The 15,882-nt window shown below is 41.4% G+C and overlaps 1 non-coding gene across 1 annotated transcript; it reads left to right on the top strand.

The window, feature by feature from the left end:
• Positions 1–8,875: 8,875 nt before the first annotated feature.
• On the top strand, positions 8,876–8,966 carry LOC119223877 (small nucleolar RNA R41). Its single transcript, XR_005121031.1, has one exon. It is a non-coding gene; the product is annotated as a small nucleolar RNA R41 (small nucleolar RNA).
• The last annotated feature ends 6,916 nt before the right edge of the window (positions 8,967–15,882 follow it).

The raw sequence follows: 15,882 nt of genomic DNA, 5'->3' as shown, positions 1-15,882 counted from the left end.
GTGACAAATGTCACAATGGGTACTGGTGCAGGCGGAAGGCAGGACTCCGATGCAGGATTCTTCCAAAGGTGCTCTTTATTCGGAACAGAAGTCAAAGAACGTGCACCACCGACGAGTAACATAGACAATGACGCGACAAGGGACAACAGGCACACGGGGCTTAAATACACAAGGGAGGTGCAGGTGATTGGACACAGGTGGAAACACTCAGGCAATCACAGGACAGGACAGGAAGTGAAGCTCACCCAGAGACACAAGAAAACTACAAAATAAGACAGGAAGAGGACCCAAACCGTGACAACAAAGTGATGATTTTGGTGAACTGAATACTTCCCGGTTAGATAAATTACATTTCCTCCTCGATAATGAACGAGCAAACAGGCTTTAAGATCATAGTAGGTACGTACATGTCAAATGCCATCCAAGGCAACTGCAATATGGATTAGTTAAATCCAAATCAGCATTATCACCATTTAATCTTTGGATTGTGAAGCATTTCTGACATGTGACGATGAATATTATGAATAAAACAATTGGATTTTTGACTTTGCAACTTAACTGCAAACTTTGTCCATCTATTTGTTGAAGGTTGTAGTCTCTTGGGCTTGACACGTTTTGGCATATAGCTCTTTTGAATGATTCGACTGCATTCATTTTATAGTACGGAGTTTACTTGAGCCTAAAAGGTTTTTAAAGCTTACACATATTTAGATGTGTTTTAACATGAATAAATCATAACCTCTTTCATTTGGAGACATTGGTGTAAGTGCCTCAAACAAATGAGATTATCAGAGTGTTTTGAGTAGAATCCTCGACTCATAGGAAGGAATACATGTAAAACTAATGGGTAGCAGACAGATGTTTATACTCTCCAGTAAAGCTTGAGGTTTAGCTGAACCCTCCCAAAACGACTCCCTTTCCGTGGTGTACAATGTATCACTATAAAAAACATCTGCTATGCCGCTTGTCCTCTTCTACAGGGTCGGGGGGCATCGGGAGAGAGATGGGATGCACCCCCCTGATTGCACGCCAGTGAATCGCAGGACTCACACAGGTACAAACAGCTAATCCCTAGAGTGGGAGGAGGCCGGGGGGGGGGGGGGGGGGAACCAAACCCAGGGGCCTCCTGCTGCGAGGCGACAGTGCTCACCAGCACACCACCCAAATAAACACTAAGCAAAGCAAAACTCATAGCCTGGATATATCTAAAATAACTGGGAGCTAGGAAGGTTAATCTTTTCCGTATGTTCCACAAAAGTCAACAGCGTTATCTTCTATTAAGTCCCACTTACTGTAATCTGTTCATCTGGCCATAGGGAAAAGGATTTAAACTCAAAGCAGGTGAGAAAATCATAACTCAGGGACCAAGGTTTACGAAGCCTTGTTGCAATAACCCTGAAATGTCTTTGTCACACCTTTTAATATAATGAAGGAGTGAATATTCTACAACAAAAGCTCTCCATGAAAAAAAAAAAGAACGGTTGACCTTATTTTGAGATTAGTAATCCACCTTGGTGCTGTAGACATGACTACTTTATTCTTGTGATCTTCGAGTTCATTTAGATTTTAGAATTTGAAAATCTGGGTAAATAAAGCCAATACATTAAGTTTGGTCTGACAAACTATCTGCTGTGGTTCCGTACTTTGAAGCCTTTGACCAATGATGGGGGTCACGACTACTCTAATCTACTGAAAGAAATGTATGTGCTTTTCAGTGAGATTCACAAAGCATTAAGCGATACGTAGTGTGCAGAATGATAAGAACGGGATGTTCCTGCCGGGCTCACACTTCCTCTTTGGGGCTCTGTGAGTAATCGTGGTAAAGACAGCATATTATTATTATGTCACTACATACAGTAATGAATAGCTATCCTATTTCATGAAGAAAAGTCACAACAGCCACCCACTCCCACTTCGATATATGAGCACATGTCTGCATGTTAATGAGGAAACCTGCAGTTGAACTGTGACTGACGCCTTGGTGTCTTCAGACAGGAAGCACATTGATCGCCAAAGCCTCCTCTGATTCAGTGGCAGCAACTGCACTGATTCACCACGTCTTTTTTTCTTAGCCTGTGATTAAGCCCCTCACTCCCACCTAGCAGGTGTTTCCATGGATGCTCCCCCCCCCTGTTGGCTTTGGCCCAGGGGCTACACAAGCTGAATTGCTCCCCAGGTAGTCACACTTCTGAGGCAGGTGTAAAAAGATGTTTCACCTGCATTCTGCTGTGAAAGACTAATGTCTTCAATAACCAGCCAGCTCTCTGCAGCCACGTGGGGTTTGTGTCCCTGCATGTCAAAACTCGGCCCCTCAGCTGCCATTAGGTCCAAGTCCAACCTTGTACCAGCAAGTGTGAAGCCAGAGAGACAAGCTGGACATTCGGGCTCCATCGACTTTCTGTCCCTTTTGCATGGGTGGACATTCTCCTGCTCTCCTAAATGTGTGTGAGTTGATTCATGTTGTGAATGGCCCAAATACAGTAACTCAAGTCAAGGTAGGAAATATTCACTAGTTATTGACAAGTTACTATATGCAGTAAAAACGAAGCATGTTGTGGGGATTGTTGGCGGTGCAACCAATAATAAGGGAACTTGATGCATAGCCAAGGGGAGGAAAATGGACGTTAATTTGTTTCTATACATTTACAGAATGAAAATAATTCAAAACCATCACCTAATTGGTTATCTGAACTGTAAATGGTTGAATTCCATTTTTTCTGACCTTCAGATTTTCTTTCTATGAACTGATTCATATCAAGGCTCCAAACTTAATTTTCACCACTGTAATTGTAAATTCCAAATGTACCTTTCCTTTACTAAAACACGTAATTGAAATTATACTGAAATATTAAATGATGTATTTCCATCTAAGTAACCAGGACTGGATTAAAAAAACTAATTGGATTTAGAATTATGTATCATTAGCTGCTCAGAGCTAGTGTTGAAAGTGTAAACGCCCTCTATGATAGCTAATGCATTATAAACAGGCTGAACATGCAAGGGGTATGCTTCTCACATGAACTCCACATTTATGTCATTGGAAGAACAGCTTATTAGCCATCACCCAATCAGTGTTTTCACATAGAGGTCACTGGATTCCTGCTATCGTGTCTCACAGGATCCCTTCTATGCATATCATGTCTCACAGGAACTCAATTTTGACAGTGCATTAAAAACGAGCTCTTCGTCAGAATAAACAAGTTATGGATCATGCGCACTCTCGCTCATCCTAGCATTTTAATATTCATGTTTGTTCTTGTAATGAGCAAGTCAGGTCAGGTGTCAGTGTTTCACAGCAGAGGCACTTTCCCACCTGTGATACGCGTCCAAATGGGAGAACACAAACAAACATGAAGGGGTATGTTGGCTGTAGATGAGTTCCGTGGACAGCTATACTGGGACCCGTGGGAGAGGAGACTGGGTCTGGAGAGAAACAACAAGGCAGCAGGGGAACGAGTGAGACCTCCAAATTGGTTTATATCATTGACATCAAGCAGTTCCCTCAATTTCAATGTGTGGATTCAGTATCTTCTCCCAACCCTTTCAAACCACAGCACTGTGTATAACCTGTCGATAAGCCTCATTCTTAAGATTCCCTTTTATCATCTGTACCTTTTCAGTCACAACTGGAGCCGGACTCAAGCGCCTTAGCCTTCCTTGTCCATGGCAGAATAAAGACGACTTCTGGAGCTGCTAGATCACAGCTGCGTGAGCAGGTGGGGAGACGGCGTCCTTGGGAAGCTCTGCTGGAGCAGACCTGGCCCGAGGGCGCCCTCGGGGTACCGCCGCTGTCGTGCCAAAATAACTAAGAAAAAGATTTCAAGACGTGCATTCCTTCTCATGACTCTATACTTAATTCATAACTTTCTACAAAAAGAGAGGTTTTCAATCATGATTTACTTTATAAACTAGTTGGCACTGCAGTTGAAGGAACTTTTCATTGTTTTCCATTCCTGCCGGACTCAGCTGTACATTAATGCAATTTGCACTATAAGGGCAGTCGGTTAAACTTGACCTGATATTATTAGCAGATTGGCATAATCAACGACATTTTTTTCACATTTGCTAAGGATCTCGATCTTGTGAGACAAAAGTCTCCCATTTTTATTATGTACTGAAATACCTAACTGAATGTCGAAGTTACATCTTTGTAATACCCTGCCTTGAAATAATGATGCAGTCTATTGATTTTTTTCTTCCGGCAATTATTAAATAAACTGTCCATGACAATTCCACTTGTGTTTGAATCATACTAAGACCCAAAAAGTGCACATTATTAAGGGCGTATCCACTTTGAGGGACAAGTTGTTGCCGTCACTGCCAACATGGCGGCCGCTGAACCCGGCCTGCATACCACTTTTCATACATTCAGACGTTATTGATGCTGGTTCAGAATGGACTTTAGTTGTCTTCATGTACAGTAAATGGTTGCATTTTTAGGAGATGACCACTAAACACTAAATGAAGCTTAGGCGAAAATTCAGTCAGGAAGACTGGACGGGCTGTGCCGTTCCCGGTAGGCTTCCTCTCTCCATGGGGGCGCACGGCCAGCTGATTAGGGGCGGGGTCAGGTAGTACCGGCCAACCAGACGTGGGTGACGTTACCGTAAACCAATTGCATCAGTGCTGGCAAACGTTAAAAAAGGCAGGGAAAAAGGCAGGGAAAGGCATAAATCAGTGTGAGGCATTCTCCTCTAATTGAAAGCTGGTGCCCCATTCTGAAGTGCCCATCAATCAGAGATAGAGCTGCCACCATATTGACTATGCACCAGACAAACAAGATGAGCACTGTGTACTGGTCCCAATACAGGCCACATTGTCCTCTGCGAACATTGAATTATTGAGAATATGTGCAAGTGTAGAACACAGAGGAGCGCTCCTCTGCCGTCGGATTACAGCAGCAAACATCACTAATGGTCACGTTGTAAAATATAAAACTGCAACCATCACAAAATAGGAGCTTTTTTTCCAAAGTGTTGCAAAGTTCTAGATGCTATTTTGAATGTGTGCTAACAATATTTCTTTAATTCAAAAGGGCATTTATTATGTCAGCACACAATGGCTCAGCTCCAAACCTCTGCCAAATGTGAGAAATTAAAGGGGCTGTGTTGTGTTTGAGTCATACATCTGTCTCATTTGTGCGATATGTACCTCGCTGCTATACAAAACCGCACAACGTACATTTTATAGAATTAGAGTAATTTTGACAATTTTTATTTGATAAGTTTTACTTTGGTAGGATTTCTACAAGTTCGTAACCCTTATTTTTTCATGAAATGAAAGCCTTCAGGGGCTGTATTTATTATATAAATTGATTTTCCTCACCACACACAAAACAAAACTGAAACTTTGTACGTCTTTCTGACTGCCTCCCCAATGTGGTTCTCTATTCGGTTTCTGGCTGACCTGTTCCGGTCAGCCGTGTGCACCACAAAGCACGGTATCTACTGCTTAATTTAACCATCACAGGGCAGTGAGAGTCTGAAGAATCATGAGCAGCACCTGTCTGGTTTTAGGACTAGATCTCAGGGTAATAATTATTATGCACAAACGCTGGTCTTCCCACTGAACCAGGATGTATCCTCTGTGTTTATGAGGTTCGGTATGATACAGGACCATCATGTCCTCATGAGACGGTTGGACGGCGGCATACAATCTAATATCTATATCGTTCTAAATGGGAACATATTTCAAAAATTCATGTCATGCTCTATTGAAAAATACTTTAAAACCCAAACAAAACTCCACATTACATCATTTGATTTCCAAATTGTGTTTCTGTAACTGCAGTGTTGAAATCTGCATATTTTATGTGGCCATTATTCCCTCAACCTGCATTGTCAACTTTAGCCTGAGTTAGTAATTTGCAAGAACGGCTTTTAACTGCCTCCAACAAAAAGCTTCTGTGTGCTGCAAAAGGGGAGAGAACAATGTGTTGGAATAGTCAACTTACATGGAATGGAGTTTTGAAAAAAGCTGTGCCTGTCTTATCCTCGTTCAAACAGAAAACTGTTGCCTTAAATATCATTAATTGTTGCATCAATGAGATTTTCTCACCAGTGAAATTACCTCAAAGTATTTTGAGTGACAGTCGTGATAAGAGCTAGTCAATATTACCTAAAATGTTAAGGGGAGGTCATTCAATGCAGCCTTTCTAAGCTCCTTTACAATAGGCCACACCATCCTCCACAGAAGGCCAGAACATAGTGCCGTCCCACAAGTCCTCAACAGCATCAACATTTCAAGCAACGCATTGCGAAATCCACCTTTACAACTAATTTTTGTTTTTGCATCTTTAGAAAGTAATTTATGCTTCTTTCGAGATCAAGGATAAGTAGTCGTTAAAAAAAATATCAAACATCACAGATGACACATAAACAAAGCAGCATAATAAAGTAGTAGCTCCGAAGCAAAGACTGAAGGCAAATGGGGGCGCGTACCCAGCTGCAACCAATCACAGCATCTCTCTCACGCTGTCAGATGGTCACGAGGTTAATGATTTGGTGCTTCGTCAAATCAGATTTATTATCTGAGCATGGATTAATTTGTCAGTATTGTGCGGTCCATTAAAGCACTACCAAGCCTTAATTAGAAGAACGTTAATTGCAGTGATTACCAGCCTCCTCTTGAGGCGCCGCGAATGGTCGGAGGAGCAGGAATCTGCACCAAGTTTTGGGAGCGAAGTGAATTAAGCGTTTGGAGAAGTCACACACTCATCGTTGCGTTTCCCTTAATCTCTCCGGATGGCCTGTACTAAATTACTGAGGGATTGCTCAAGTGTTGTTCACAAAAGATAATGTTCTGTGTGGAAAATTGCAACAAATTAGATCATCCCTTCTGAAGGGAGGGCTTTTCGGGGGCGCTAGCAGCGAGTGCAAGCGCAATCTCATGGGAGAGACACAAAGACAACCCAAAACACACAGTCTGCTCTGTAGGCAGAGCGAGTGGCTGTTTGTCTTTGACACTGATATGCACACGCTATCAGATGGAAGAGCGGAAGGCCACGCTTGGACTGGAGGGCAGAGCTGAGATCCAGAAGCATGTTACCTTATCTCAACCTCTGTTCCATGGCTCCTTCCTGTGGGCTGATCCCGTCCCGATGATAACGCTTCTTCGCCGCAAACGTTCTGCAGTTAAAAGGGTGAAGACCGAAGCGTTGGTGATGTTGTTGAGCTAGTCACTGTTTCCAGTCTGCATTATGCCGCCGCCGCCCCCGCCCCCGCCCCCCCCCAATGTCAGGGCTGGATTCACACACTCAGCAGTAGCTTATATCATTTACCAGTTAGAAGAATTGAGGAACAATGTCAGATTGCTGCTGTTTGAAGGATGCAGGATTTATTTATTTTATTTAAAAGGGACCATGTACACTTCAAACCAATGTCACCACTTGATGCACCATACCAGATTATAGTAAGAATTTGCATCTGAAGTGTGTTGTCTACATTGAACTGACATGTGAGATGCACTGCACTGACTGTCCTTCATTTTGGTTTTTGCCACATGGGGGCAGCTCAACAAAGAGACAACACAACATTAATGCAATAACATATTCACGAATCAGACTCAAAAATGAGACCAGTCACGGTGAAATACAATTTTCGCTCATGCATGTCATTCCCATAATACCAGACAGCCGCTCGTTTTGAATGTCCAGAACTGAAAATATTTTTATTAGTTGTGGAAACGTTTTTAAATGCAGCCTTAATAGGCAAATATTCAGCAAAAGTTTGTTCAACTCTGAGTCATGTTCGAAGGAACAAAAATTCTTTTACAAATTTTAATTTTCACTTCTACAGTTGCTGTCCTTTTATAGACAAAACGCCTTCTCCCATGTTTTGCCTTCATTATAGGAAATCATATTCCTATATCATTCCGGGGACAAACATTCCAAAATGTCCTAGTCCTGACCCACCCACAGCCTAATTTAGGCGTCAGAGAAGGTGTTTTGATGTGATCAGTGGGCTGCCTCAAACACACTTACCAATCAGCATCTTTGTCTTCATTTCAAAGTCAGAGTAGCTTTTCTGGGAAACGTATTGATCCGGGCCTCATGAAGCCATCCGTCTTGCGCCCCCGCTTCTGAGATGGCTGCTCGCATTGAGGCAGTTGATCGCCATCACACGAGATACAACAAAAATCGATTGTGAACAAAGTTATGGAATATAATTTGTGGCTTTAAGCTCAGCCAACATTTAGCCATAATTAAGAGGGCTTATTTTCAGATTGACGGCTGGTGTGCTCACACATGCTGCCCTGAGATAAGGCAGAGGGAGGTCAGGGGTTCCCTCAGCGGAAAACCTGTCAGTTACGTTTAATTGACAGGTTGCATGTCAGAGTTACAACTTCGTTACTTTGCTTGTGTTCTTATAATCTTCAAACTGGTAGAATGAACTTCTCGGATTGTATTAAGTTATAGTCAAGTTGTGATACAGAGCATAAAACTCTGCTTGTGAACCTCGGACAAAGAATAACATCAGGTATTGTCCATTCTTGTTTTTATTGGTTAAAAATGCCGGTGTCCATGAAGCCATCATTTCACCCTCTTCCTTAACTTGAACAAAAGTTTCAAATTTCTAAACATTAGGCTAAATATGACTATTCTTCTATGTTACTGATACACAATGTCATAAGGCTGTCAGTCTTAGTCGTTTCCAACTCTTTAAGTATCGTAATTTACAGACAGACTTTCTTCATAAGCAAACTGGATAAAAGATTATAAGATTATCACGCTCTTCATTCGTTTTCCTTAGAGATCTGTCCACTTATTTGGCTTGCAACCAATTGCAGATTGAGTGATTGAACTTGATGTGATACAAGTTTAGCTTGGCAGTAGCCTGCAGCTTCTTTTCTATGACGGGGAAAAAATTTTCTTTGCCTGTGAGTTGTGTTGATGACCGAAAACCTAAATTGTAGGATGTACAACACCTTAAGATTGTAGAAACCAATGGAGCCGACAGCACTCAACAAACTGAGTTGGTTTACCCTGTGATGGAAAACTCTGGGTTTCAGAACAGCAGCACCACCACAGTATGAATTACCATGGGAACAGCCACAAACAATCGGTCGGCATACGTCACCCCTATTGATCTGGAGATATTAATGCAAGCGTACGGCGAGTAGGAACCAAGTAATTGAAAAAAAATCAACACCGCTACTGCAGCAAAATAAAGAAGCGGCGTGGGAGAAATCTGCTGCTCCAATACAGTCAGTTAATATTTAATGTACACACTAATCATAATTCATACATTTTACACTCTGTTAGGATGCAGTACACACAGGCTTGAAATACACACGCATATTTGATCACAAGAATAATATCGTTCGTAAAAAAAATGGTACAATGGTATTGAACCTATAATGTATTTTATTCCAGTGCATCTGGTGGACTTCATCTTGGTTTGTGTCCAGGGAACAAACACGTTTCAGAGAGGCACACTTTCCTCACGGCTTTACTAATGTTCTCCATCACCAATGCTATAAAGCTGTCGTTTGCAAATAAACGTAATACTACATGTAACAGGGGCGCCTGTGCTCCCGGTCACAATGGTGACGACGTCACTCTGGGATTTTCACCCAGAGAATACACCGAATCTAGGTTTATGTTATTTTTATTTACAGGCAAGTTTAATACAGGTAAAATAGCAAGTCTCAGGCTAAAAATCAGAGGAGGGTTAGGGTTAGGGTCAGACAGACCTTTCCAGAACACATGATTACAATGCTGCTTGCCTGATGCAGGTTGATTATTAGCTGCTGTGCAGCGTAGTTGCAGCTTTGCCATTAGTCATAGTGAGGGAATATGATCAGGTCTTAAAGTGCTTTATATGACCTTCAGGCAAAAGAAAAAGGAAAGTCATAGATTCTTCTGTACTTAAATGTGATTTCAAAGTGATGAACTACAATAAAGCAAATTTGTGTTAGCGGTTGCAGTAACTTAACCTAAATTACCAAGGAGATGCCCCCATGTGTCTCTTAACAATTAGGCTAAAGATAAAGAATAATTTCATGATTGTCAGCACACTTCTTGAACCAGTACGACATTATAAAGTGTGGCGTAATGAGCCTTCAAAACATAAAAACAAAAACTAAATGAGAAGCAATATTTTACCTAAAGTGTGTATGTATATTGCCTCCCTAAATCAGCACAACCAATATGAATGATTAAGATATGGAGAAAATGCCATGATGTAAACCTGGCAGCCGTGAGGATTTCCCCGCTGTTATCCCAGTCGGAGACTTTTTCTTCTTCTGCTTTGCGCTGACCCCGAGTTACAGGCCCTGCACACATCTGACACAACTTTTTGTTTTGTCTTCTGCTGTGTCTTTGAGCCAACGCGGAGAGATGCCCTGATGTGTGTTCCGTCAGCTTGTCTGCCGCTTACCTTCTGCGCGGCGTCCGCCTGGGAAAGACCAAACCCTAATCTACAAAAAGCACACTGTGGCCAACTGTCGGAGTTGAGGCTTGTCCTGCAATCCTCCCCCCTGTATCAACAAAGCTTCGCCTCGCTCTTTGATGTGCCGGGCACCTCGGTGCTGCTGGCTATGACGCTGCCGGCTTTTGCTCGCATTCTTCCTCAGTCAGTCCAGCTGACATCAGTCAAGAGTCTGCATAAACGAATGCTCTCAAGTCGCCATGAAATATGGTTTTGTCAAATCAAGAAGGAAAAAAAAAAAAAAAAACACGCTGGGCACTCCAAACATTCAGTGGCAAAAGAGCGGACACTCACATGGTCTCTGTGGTGGGATGACTTTTATTGAACGTAAAACCTAAATAAAAACTTATTTGCTTTTCTGATAAATTCTTGCATTCCGTTCTCTCGAAGGTTTCTTCCCTTTTTCATTTTTTGGGGAGTTTATCCTCTGCCAATGTGAGGATTTCGGGACAGAGGATGTTGCATGGGTACAGACTGTAAAGCCCTCTGAGGCGATTTTGAGCTATACAAAATAAAATGAATTGATGAACTTTAACATGACTCTGACCAGCTCATTATATCATTAAAAGGAACTTTTTAATGTGACAATTCTACCACTGGACTGTGCACCTGTCGGTAATTTGCAGAGGCCAAGATACTTTTATTCCATGATTCCATGATATGAATAGAGTGCCAAAAACCTATTTTCCATTTGCAAGACACTTTTTTCAAACTTGATGTCCTTATTTGTGGAACCCCTACCAATAAAATTGTATTCTCAAACCCAATCAATCAAGGAACGGATAATAGAATAACAGTTCATCATATTTAAGAAAGGTTAGATTGTTGATTGATGACAGATGTGAGCAGGTCCAATTTATGATTGGTTTTTCCTTTTCGGTCATGAAAACAAAATCTGGGTCAAAGCTTTAACTATTGCTTATTTGCGATGGAATGAAATCATTCAAAATGTCGACCAACACACACAATCTACAAATATCAGTCAGTTGAGACGTGCAAAGCGCTGAAAAGATTAAGGATCCAAATACACTGTTGTTTGAAGGTCCTCAGGTTTCATTCTCTCTGCCCCATTTCTTTATCCCACTTAGCCGAGTCATAAGTCTGTGTACACATATTAAAAGTGGTGCATTCATTTCAACACCCGGCTCTTGGTGTACAGACTACTTATTGTTCTAATAACAAATATGTCTGCGTCGATCTGGTCCAAATGATTACATTTTTGCTAATCCCATGTCAAAACGCCAGTTTGACGGTTTGTCAAAAGCTACGTCACCTCCGAGTGAACTAGAAGCCGCTGTGTGTATTCATCTAGTTTGACTTGTGTGATTATCCAGGGCACAGGGCCGCTTCCAGGTACTTTATGTGACCTCTGTCTTCTTCATATTTCTTCACTTGGTCATGGTCATCAGGAGGGATTCCATGAACAGTTACACTGTATAGGAGATTTTTTTTATGTTTTAATGTAATTTACAAAAAGGAATCTATAGGTAATGAATTGGCAATCTGCATATTAGTGGAATTAGGAGATATGTTCATTCACAAGCTAAATACATTGCCAAAAGGAGCTGCAAAGGTCAATGGCAGGTTTACACGAAGCCAAAGGAAATGGCTCCAATGTATCTACATCAGTTAGTAGCCGAGCTGCCCACCCAATTAAGTAGCAAGTACTGTAATCAATCACTGGCCAAATTGGATTTCTGTGGTCTCGGCAGTGAATTGTCCAAAGCTGGTGGTTTGACTTTGGACTATGACATTCCCAGTCAACTGCAGCCAGAAATTAGTCCCATGCATTAGGACAACGATGAGATAGGTAGCAGTGTAATGACACACAGGGGCCAGGTGTTCCAGCTCAAGTAATACCAAATATTCTCTGAAGTTTCACCTCTAAAAAGGTTAAATAGTCTGAATGATAAATTATACAACATGGTTGTAACACATGGAAAGGGAAGAAAAGTAAAGCAGGGGAGCTCAATGAGGTATCGTTACAATTTAAAAAGGTACAGCACATATTCAACATAAATAATGGAGACCGTACTGTTTTTATTATAAAACTCTGGGGGCCGTATTGGTTTGAGCGATTTCATATTTTCTGTATAAGTTTGTTGGGATCAAGCTGTTGAGCAGTCTCACACACAAATCATTAGTATAGAATCTCCGAAATTACACACAGTATGTGACCGGACATATTCTGGTTGGCCCTGGATACCTTCTTTCGGGGCATCATTAAATGATATCATACAATATATAACTTGCCCGTAAAAGCTTTCTGACGAGCATGTCATCACCAGTCGGGGCCTCTCATTAACTAAAAGGATTTTTTCATTTACCATCTTCCAGGCGTCCAATGCCTGTTAACAGGGTTAGATATGTATCTAACATACATCGGCTGCACTCCGATGAGGTTTTTTTTAGGAACGACAGTGATGCCAAATCACTTGCATCTCTGCTGTCGTTTGAGAAAATCTGCTCTTTACTTAATGCAAATCATAATTGTTTTTTGTGGTGCAGAATATCTCAAACGATGGAAATACTAAAACAATCTTAGCAATTTGAGGTTGTATCATTCAAGCAACAGAATGTGGATTAATGATGATTTTCAATATGCTTTGTCCCTTTTTCTTTTTAAACCAAACGGATAAAATCAGATTTATTGAACCAGGAACACAGACTGTGTTTAAATCTCTTGCCAGAACCTGCCAGCTTATACACAAAACCCACAGCAATTTCTCATACTGTTTAGAACATGACGAGGAACAGACCTTAAACAAAGTTGTCGAGTGAACATCTAATAGTCTTAATGCAGTGCCTGGTTTGTGTTGATGTTTCAGATGTCACTCAGTCGGGATCCCATTCTGTGGCAGGTGTCACTCAATATTTCTCCCACGGCTTCCCTTTTCTTTGGTGAAAATTTCAACGATTCTCAGCTCTATACCTGAGAAAACAGGAACTTTGTCGAGATAAACGAGGGTCCAGTTCTCACATATGGGATTTTCTTGTCGGCAAAAAGAGCAATTGCCTTTTGGATTTGTGCTCAATAAAGTCACAACAATTAGCGTGGTCCTGTTTTTGTGATATTCTTATTGAATAATCTATCAATGAGTCTGTCAGGGGATTGGTGCTGGTGCAGGCGGAAGGAGGCAGGAGTTACCAGATATCCAAAAGGTGCTCTTTGTGCACCAATGACAACTGACATAAGACAATGACGCGACGAGGGACAACAGGCACACAGGGCTTAAATACACAAGGGAGGTGCAGGTGATTGGACACAGGTGGAAACACTCAAGCAATCACAGGACAGGACAGGAAGTGAAGCTCACCCAGAGACACGAGAGACAAGAACACTACAAAATAAGACAGGAAGAGGACCCAAACCGTGACAGTCTCTAATTTGTATTTCTTTAGTTAAATAACTTATCAGTAGTTTGTTGGTAATATGTTTTGACAGTAGCAAAGGCGCTTTAGACCCTAAAGAAACACAGCTAAATACATTATTCTATGGAAAATGAGCATATTTAGAATCTTCATGAATATACTGTATATGGTCTGCTTTATTGGAGACGCTGCATCTCCTCCTGCATCCTCATTGTGGCACTGTGCTGACCAGCTGTCTCCGGTGTTCACTGCCATCTTCAACACCTCCTTGGTGAAATGCCACGTTCCAGCCTGCTTCAAGGCCTCCACCATCATCCCTGTTCCCAAGAAGCCCAGGATCACAGGACTAAATGACTACAGACCCGTCACCTTGACATCTGTACTCATGCCTACAGAGGCAAAAGGTCATGCTGGTGCACTTTACTTTAATTCACTTTTATTCCTGTTTTATACTAACCCATAGCATTATATTGTATTCCTTACACTATGTTGTACAATGTCTAAATGTCTGTTATGCACCAACCGCCAAGTTAAATTTCTTGTATGTGTGACACATTATGGCAATAAATGTTTCATGAGTCCTGAAGTACAGATATAACTTCAATGACCCAATTCATCTGAAAAGGGACAGTTTCTGTGAGGAGTAAGAAAGTACAAAAATACTTCAAGCACCTCAATACATTAAAGAATGTACTCTATGCATTTTCCTTTTTTTCCAAATATTTAAACCAAGTTGAGATTGCATACTGCTGAGGATGCAACAGTATGCCTGTCTGTAGCAGTGACTGAGCATTAAACTGAATGAAACCTACCGTACCTTCCCACAAATAACAGACTTTTGGATGTTTTTCTTAGTTGGCTTTGAATCATCAGAATGAGATTTTGATTGCAGCAGCAGGGATAGAGTATGTGCACAATTTGACCTTTCAAATAACTCCGGTCCTCTGTCTCAAGCTTATATTGACAAATATGTTCACAACTGGGGATTATTTCTACTGCAGGCATACTTCTAAACAAAAACAAGTCAAACAATAATTTCAAGGACTGAAAGATAAGTTGTTTTTGCTGTATTGATCATCGTACATCGAAAATACATTAAAGAGTGCACTGATGATGAACAATATGAAACAACCTGGATTATCGAATGCAGTCAGATTTATTAGCAGCAGGGGGTAACCTCAGAGTCGAAGAGTGCATATCAGATCATGTACTGTATAGTTAAGAGAATGTAATAATATTTCAATATCTGCATGTTTTTTTGGCAATTTTAAATGGGTAAAGATGTTGTTTCCAGCCAGCAATACATCCTCCAGCAACTCTATAAAAAAGATTATCAAAATCATTCTGATGAGATATATCTTCCCGGCGGTAAAAACCAGAAGGTTAAATGTCATCTTTTAGCACAACAGGCTGCTTTGTTGAATGCTCACAGGAACACAAAATTAATAGAATCTGGCCGCATGATTATTGTATAAGTCCTATCAGCCGATTCAATTCCCAAAAAGCTGATAACAAGATAATGAATAGCATGGTGTCTTCTACCAGATGTCAATGGGCTGAGGTCAGCCATTCACAGTGCAGATATGCGGCACTCATCAGGCCTGTTATTTAGTCGTACATGAAGGCGAAGGCGGACGAAAAAGACTAATTCCCTGCAGAGGGACCAAAAGGAGGAAATACTGAAGCAAACCAGCTCATGTTCTCTGGATGTTTATCTGCTTTTGACCAATGGCACAAACAACGTTTGGATTTGTTTTTGCTGGAAGATGTTTAAGTTGCTGCCAGCGGGGGGGGGGGGGGGGGTGATTTAGGTGATAGGACTCAGTAAAACAGACAACGCTGTAAAGGGCTTCTGTTGTTTTAGGCCGTCTCTCGCCTCAATCTGCATAAGCAACGGGGTTAATTAGGAAACCCACTTTACTGATGTGTTTCAAAGGATGAAATTAAAAATTTACCGGCAGCCCTTTCACGCCAGCGGGAAAATGTGGTAGATAAACAAGGAGAACACCCCGCCCTGGTTAGAAGCTCTCACAGAAAGTATTCAGCTGCTCCCATGACATAAGACACAGGAGTACCACAG

The sequence above is a fragment of the Pungitius pungitius genome, chromosome 1, assembly GCF_949316345.1.
Source record: "Pungitius pungitius chromosome 1, fPunPun2.1, whole genome shotgun sequence".
In the NCBI taxonomy this organism is placed as follows: Eukaryota; Metazoa; Chordata; class Actinopteri; order Perciformes; family Gasterosteidae; genus Pungitius; species Pungitius pungitius.
This window is presented reverse-complemented; position numbering and strand designations above follow the sequence as displayed.